The sequence below is a fragment of the Lepisosteus oculatus genome, chromosome 7 (genome assembly GCF_040954835.1).
Source record: "Lepisosteus oculatus isolate fLepOcu1 chromosome 7, fLepOcu1.hap2, whole genome shotgun sequence".
Taxonomy (NCBI): Eukaryota; Metazoa; Chordata; class Actinopteri; order Semionotiformes; family Lepisosteidae; genus Lepisosteus; species Lepisosteus oculatus.
The window spans coordinates 53,364,488-53,371,006 of NC_090702.1; the positions used below are offsets into that span (position 1 = coordinate 53,364,488).

General features: G+C 37.1%; 1 protein-coding gene across 2 annotated transcripts in view; it reads left to right on the forward strand.

The window, feature by feature from the left end:
- LOC102698485 (carbohydrate sulfotransferase 1) overlaps nt 1-3,915 on the forward strand; it is a 39,523-nt gene extending 35,608 nt beyond the window's left edge. For both annotated transcript variants that reach the window (XR_001478935.2, XR_001478937.2), the window contains one exon: nt 736-3,915. The gene's annotated coding sequence lies outside the window, so the exon portion shown is untranslated. The remainder of the gene's footprint in view (nt 1-735) is intronic.
- Nucleotides 3,916-6,519: the final 2,604 nt, after the last annotated feature.

Consider the following 6,519-nt stretch of genomic DNA (forward strand, 5'->3'; position numbering starts at 1 on the left):
GCTGGACAAATACAACAAGATGTTAGGTCAGTAGATTTGATACAAGAAAGCTCTAGTCCTAGAATTCTGTGGTTTAGAAAATTAAATAGGCGCTACAGTATATTACAAACTAAAAAAATGGTGCATTGCTTCAGGAAGCTACATGTACTGTAGGTGCATTTAAAACTGAGAATATAAGGCAAGGCACTTCTATTTCTGGGAGTCTAGAACAAGCTACCTAGACATGCTGTTGAAGCTTGGCTTCTTTTTAAGAAATGGCTGGATGAGATCCTTGGATTAATTGGCTATCAAACAAGCTACTGTAGATGGGCCAAATATCCTCCCCCTGTTTGTAACTTTTTATGTTGTAGGCGTCTGGAACACGTTACCAACCCATGCTGCTGATTAATTCACCATTAACTACCAAAGGAGATAAATGAGCCGAATGGCCGACTCTCATTTGTAAGCTTTCTTAAGTTTTTACATTATTTTTCAAAACCATGGACTGTAACCGGAGGTGGGCTCTGTTGGAACGATAACCAGCAGACAGGTTCTGGGGGGTGTATCGCAGAATCAGGACTGAGAATCAACTCGGATATGAATTGATTTGTGTTCAGAAGTATAACACCTCTAATTTCATACACCCCACACCTCCCAGTGATGGCTTGGAAATGTAAAATGTCTTTACTCCTTTTGCAATTGTGTAAAATTGTTGCTGGTATTCAATTCTGCTTGTCCTACCTACTGTACCACCAGGTGTGAACAGCACCCTCTCTTCCTGCTCTGGGGTTCCTGGAGTGACAGAGGAGCTCGGAGGCCACAGCTCCACAGGCCAGTGTTGACTTGCTCACACCTGCTTCAGCATTGCACTGTAGGAGCCGGAGATCTCTTCTCACTGAGCTGACAAGGTGCAAGAGATGTGCTTGGCAGTCTCGTTCATCGGAGACATGTACTGTAAGCTGTTTTTATTAACAAATGAAACAAATATTGTCATTTATGAAAGCTGTAAAATCTAAAAAGAACACTTTCTGTACAGCACTGAGGTACCATCTCCATTCAAAGGAAGGAGCCCGTCTTTATTACTCTTCACCTTGTCTGCATCAGATCTATGAAATGTTTTAATATCAAATGTTGATATTATTTGTTTTTCATCCAAACTATATGTCAGTTTATCATGACCACGTTTCATTTGGTTTGGGGGCAAGATGTTGTACCAGTTGAAAATGTGAAGATCAATAACCTCCAATGTCACTTAATATAGTTATTTCTGAGTGTCTCAGTCAGTTAATTTTGGTAATGAATCTAACTGTACTGTCCACTGCAGCTTATCACTTTGTATTGCATTATTTTTGTATTCTTATATTTTATTTAAACTTAAAAATGCATGTAAATGTACTCTTAATTTGAAGAAGTAAGCTTTGATCTCTCCAAAAGCCTTCATCTGTGACCTTGGGCTGCCCACAGCAAGCCCTACTAACAAGGAGCCCAGTAAGACCAGTAATAGCAGTTGACAAATGTTTTTCTGGGTTAGGAAGTTTATTAGTATCTGCTCATTCAAGTCATGAGCAGAAAAAAGAATTGGGTGCAAGACTGCCTGGCCTCTTCATGTCATAGCCCTGCGTTTGTGTTAGAGCTGAAATGACTCATTTAACTTTCCAAGCAAAAGAAAGATTATTAAGGTCACTTTTATTGGCCATATACAATTTCTGGTATTAGGATTTTGTCTTTTTGCCTACCCCAGCTTGCTCTCAATGAAACACAGACAGGAAGAGAAGCTTGGGTTCAGAGTGCAGGGTCAGCCATTTATACGGCACCCCTGGAGCAGTTGGGGTGAAGGGCCTTGCTCAGGGGCCCCAACGGAGTAGGATTCCTCTGCCGGCCGCGGGATACGATCTGGTAACCTTCCAGCCACAGGCGCAGATTCTGAGACGCACCACACCGTTTGTAATTTCTTTTGTAAGAAAGTTACAATCATAACTGGGCATGCTTACTTAAAAACAAAAAACACAAATATTTAAATTAATTAATAATCTTGATGCTGCTTGTGCATTTCATATTAAACAAATGTTGAGATCATGGATTCCAATGAGGATTAATATTGACTATATTTTTAGAATCCATTTTTTTTTCTTTCTATTAACCTGTTTCTTGTATTTGACTTTGGAGACACATTTTTGGGAACATGCTCCAGAAACTGAAGATGTTTTGTCCTTTCAGCAGTTAAAAGTTTCAAGTTTTGCAATGCAACTTCTTCTGTGGATTGGCATTCGGCAAGTAACTTTTCAAAAGCTTCTATTTCCTCTGATCAGAGACCAAAGAAATGTTTACTCTGAACAGTTGGAGCCCTCGCAGAAGTTTAATAGAACATGAAAGTGACTATGTGAAATGGACTGCGCTGGGTGCAGTTGCCTCTGGGTTAGTCTGCTGGCCCCAGATGTTACGATAAACAAAGGGACACAAAGCACAAGCGAACACCAAAGAGAAACAAATGCTGCAATTTTGATTATGCCTCTGTTTCTGAGTCCAGAACTCTCCTACCATTGTTGCAACAAGTATCGCCTTAGTTCCCAAACTCTATTAAGAACTGCTGGCTGCAGCTGTAATGTCCGGTAATGTATAGTTTTTTCTGTGTATTCTCCAAGGCTTGCCCTGCAGGTTGTGCAGAGAATAGTACATCTAAATCACAGCTATACATCCTTAGTGCTCATTATCATCAGCGAGAGGAGGCTTTCAGTTGCTGCAGCCTTTGAAGCCACCCCGTTCATAAAAGATTCATGGGAAGCTCGTAGCTCCCTGCTGGGATGTGCAAGGGGGGTTGTGAGGGGATAGCAAAGCTTTCTTTCCATCTCTGTCAACATTTTAATAGACCTGGAGAAGGGGAGTGTTTTTCGCACAGATCAAGGTGAACCAGAACTGTCAGCAATTCCACAATGAATTCTGCATGCTCCCCATCTTCAGAGGCAGCAAACTGATAAATACTTTACTGGAAAAATAGCAAAAAAAGATATGACTGTATAACCCATGCACTAACAGTGAGGAGAATTTTTGGTGTAGGTAATTTTTGGATATTTTTAAAGCATGGATTTCATTTTTAACATACGTCCTTACTAATCTTTTCTGGGTTTTTAATCAAGAGAGCCATTGTGAATTCTATAACAAATCAGCCTTTGCTTGCAAATGACCGAGAATGCTGTGTCCACCCTTTTGATATTATTCAGGCTGAAGTAAGAAAATGCATTTAACTCTTTCAAAACAAAATACAACTATAATTTGTAAATTGTATTTTATTACCGTAGGTCTATTACTCAAGTCAACAATTTTTTTCATACTTTTTTAATGTTCTGCAGTGACATGTTTTTCCACCATAGTAGGAAAGCAGTGTTCCTTCTGAAGGTTGTATGGAAAAGAAAATGATCAGATTTGCAAAGGTCTAGGAAGCGGATGCACTTGTAAGATATTCAAAGAACAAATACTGATTCCTCCACAAGCAAGAACAACATGTGTGACAGTTACTCAACCTTTCACAGCCTTTTCTGCTCATGTATTGAAATGCCCTGGTCTTTTATCTTTCTTGGCTTCTTGAGGCAAATTATCACAAAAAATAAAACAAAACAGTTTGAATCTGGTCTGTTATCAATACCTTTAGAAGAAGATAACCTCTCATGCTGATTTTTTCAAAGGTCTTTGCACTCTTTTGCTCAGCTGCACTGCTGGTAATTACTTAAGAGAAGATTTAGCTCCCCAGGTGTTAATTTAGTCTTCTCACTGAAACAAGCATAGTAAATTAAGGAATAATTAACTAACTATCATTCTCAGAAGGGTCAATACAATCTTTTTTGTGGTGATGGGGGATAGTTAAAGTATATTTTTAACAAGCACACCCCTGTAAAACTAATTCTGAAGGACATGTTTACAGTTAAAGTTTTAATTGAATGTGTTCAGACCATTAAGACTAATAAGTCTAATAAACATTTTCAGAACTGTTTTATTACTTTGCTCCACTATACTGCACCACAAAACACATAAAATAAATGTTCTCCTACTGAACATTCTTTTTTCTGGAGAAACCCCACACCTCTACGTATAATGGGCCATGAGGGTATTACTGACAAAATATTAATTGGATTTAAAGTATGAAAAAATTAGCTCAGTATTGTAGTAATATCTCTTACAGTACGTATGCATTTCTAAAGAAAAAATATTCCAGGAGGTTTTTCCTCACATAGAATGAGAAATGTTCCACAGATGCCAGCACATGAAAATTAATTTAAATCACTGTTAATCACGAATCACGATGTATACCAGAGGGTGCTTTCCTTTCCAAACATTCAAGACAGAACAAAAAAACAGGTTAGAAAACCATTTGAGAATTGTGACCATCATAGTATGTTTAAAAACAAATGTAACACTGAACAAGAAGAGTCCAACACAAAGGCTTACAATTTCAGGACAGAATGAATGGCCAGCAATCAGATTTTCTGCCTGAATCACAGAAAAGATTCCTCACATGAGTCAGTTAATTATGTTCTTGAAAACAGCGGCCCAAATGGTTTAATACATCAATTAAGAAAAAAAACATAAAAAGAAATAAAGTACATTTTAAAATGATTAAAAAAGAACTGTACCCTGTTAAAGGAATCAAGGAAGCACAATTAGATTCAAAAGATAAAATAGAATATTAGAAAGGAGGACAGAACCAAACCAAGCAATTAAAGGGCAATAATTATTCCGAGTTTGACACAGAGGAGTGGTCAGTACTTTCAGAACACCCTGCTCTACAAATGGGTGACATTCAGATGGTTATGTACAATCATCTGGTCAAATGAAGGACTAATTTAAAAATCTAACAGGGGAATTCTTTGTATTACATCTGACAAGACAGGATGGAAGGGATTCCCAACACTCGTCTTGGGAAAACACACACCTCCCGGATATTTTTTTAACTAAATTAATTTCAAATAGAATTACAGTAATAGGCTCCTTATGTATAACCTTTGCAAGTTTTCTTTCTACTCAAGTGCTGTAGATCTTCAAAGACATTAGATAAAAGGATCCCTCCAACATGTTTAATCGAAGTCCACATCAACCGTATTATGTCATTTAAGGGTTCAAAGATATAATTGAGATCTCAACTGGAAAAACATCCAGCTGGTGTGTGGATTTCCATTGCTGTGGTTTAATGAATCCAGTAGAGTTCTTGAACCAAGAAACAGCAGTAATGGATATGAACTAAGTATACGTCATAAAAAATAGGTTTCGCATTGCAGATGATAGGAATTAAAAGTAATGCATGTGCTTGAATTGAGAGCTAGTTATTAAATAGAAATTCGAGGATACAGAGCAGAGGTGAATTCTCAGATTGGAGTGACATATCTAGTACTTCACGGCTCTGTACCAGGACCACTGCCCTTCTTAATTTATGATGATTGCTTTTTTTTCTTCTTTCTTTACCTTTTGCTGTAGTTCTGTGTATTTTTTAACAGTGTGTACAGCAACCTTTGGTTTGGAAAGCCACCTTTTAGTTTTTATTTAAAATATAAAGATATTAATTTGTATTAATGGTTTAGATTCCGGGTTAGTTAACTAGTCCAGTTTGCAGATGGTACAAAGGATCAGGAGGATCAGCAAACATGTCTGAAGCAACAAATGAAATTACATACGAAGTGAATAAAATTAATGACTGCGCAAACACCTGATGATGTTTAAAGTGGACCAGAGCTGAGTATTACATGCATTAAACATCTCACTAACTGGGCTTCAAGACACTTGCTGGATATATGAAAAGTCATCAGCAATAAAAGTTCTAAATGATGCAGCAAAATAATAAAAAAAATCACATCAGCTCTATCAGCATTTATTTTAGTAGATTGTTATTAACATTAAGAGTTTATAAAGTGAAGAGAACTTTTTTTAAAGTGTTTAAAGTGATTTTTACAATCATTAACACATTTATACACTCTACAAAAAATAATGTATAATAGATTAAGTTTTATAAAATATGTGGGGTATTATATACTGTACTGTATATATGGAGTGTCCTGGCCAGGGTGTATCCTTTCTGGGATAGGCTCTGGCTCCCCTGCACCCCTGTTTTGGACAACATAGCTAGGAAACAGAAAATGGATTTGGGGAATGTGTTCATTGTACCAAAATAGCTGCTGAATATGAGAGCAATGCATTCAGAGCATTGTGTCTGTCAGGAATGTTCTCAAGCCTTTTGAAGTACAAATTACTGTACAATGATAAAAATTGTCAGCAGTGGAGAACAATACGTAGAAGAAATACAATTAACTGTCATCATCTCCTTCAAACTAAAAACTGAAATTTTGAAAAGGCCTTTTCTAGCTTAAACATGAGAAGGCATTTCTGACACAGTTACTTCCAAACCAGCAGACTGCCCATAAACGATCTGCTTTTAACCTCAAATTACATATTGATTACAAATTTGACCATCTTCACATTTTGCCTTTTTTTACCTCTAACACTCCAGCTCTTCCCCCATGACATGCCTATTGACACTTATAAATTATGAGTTTTTGA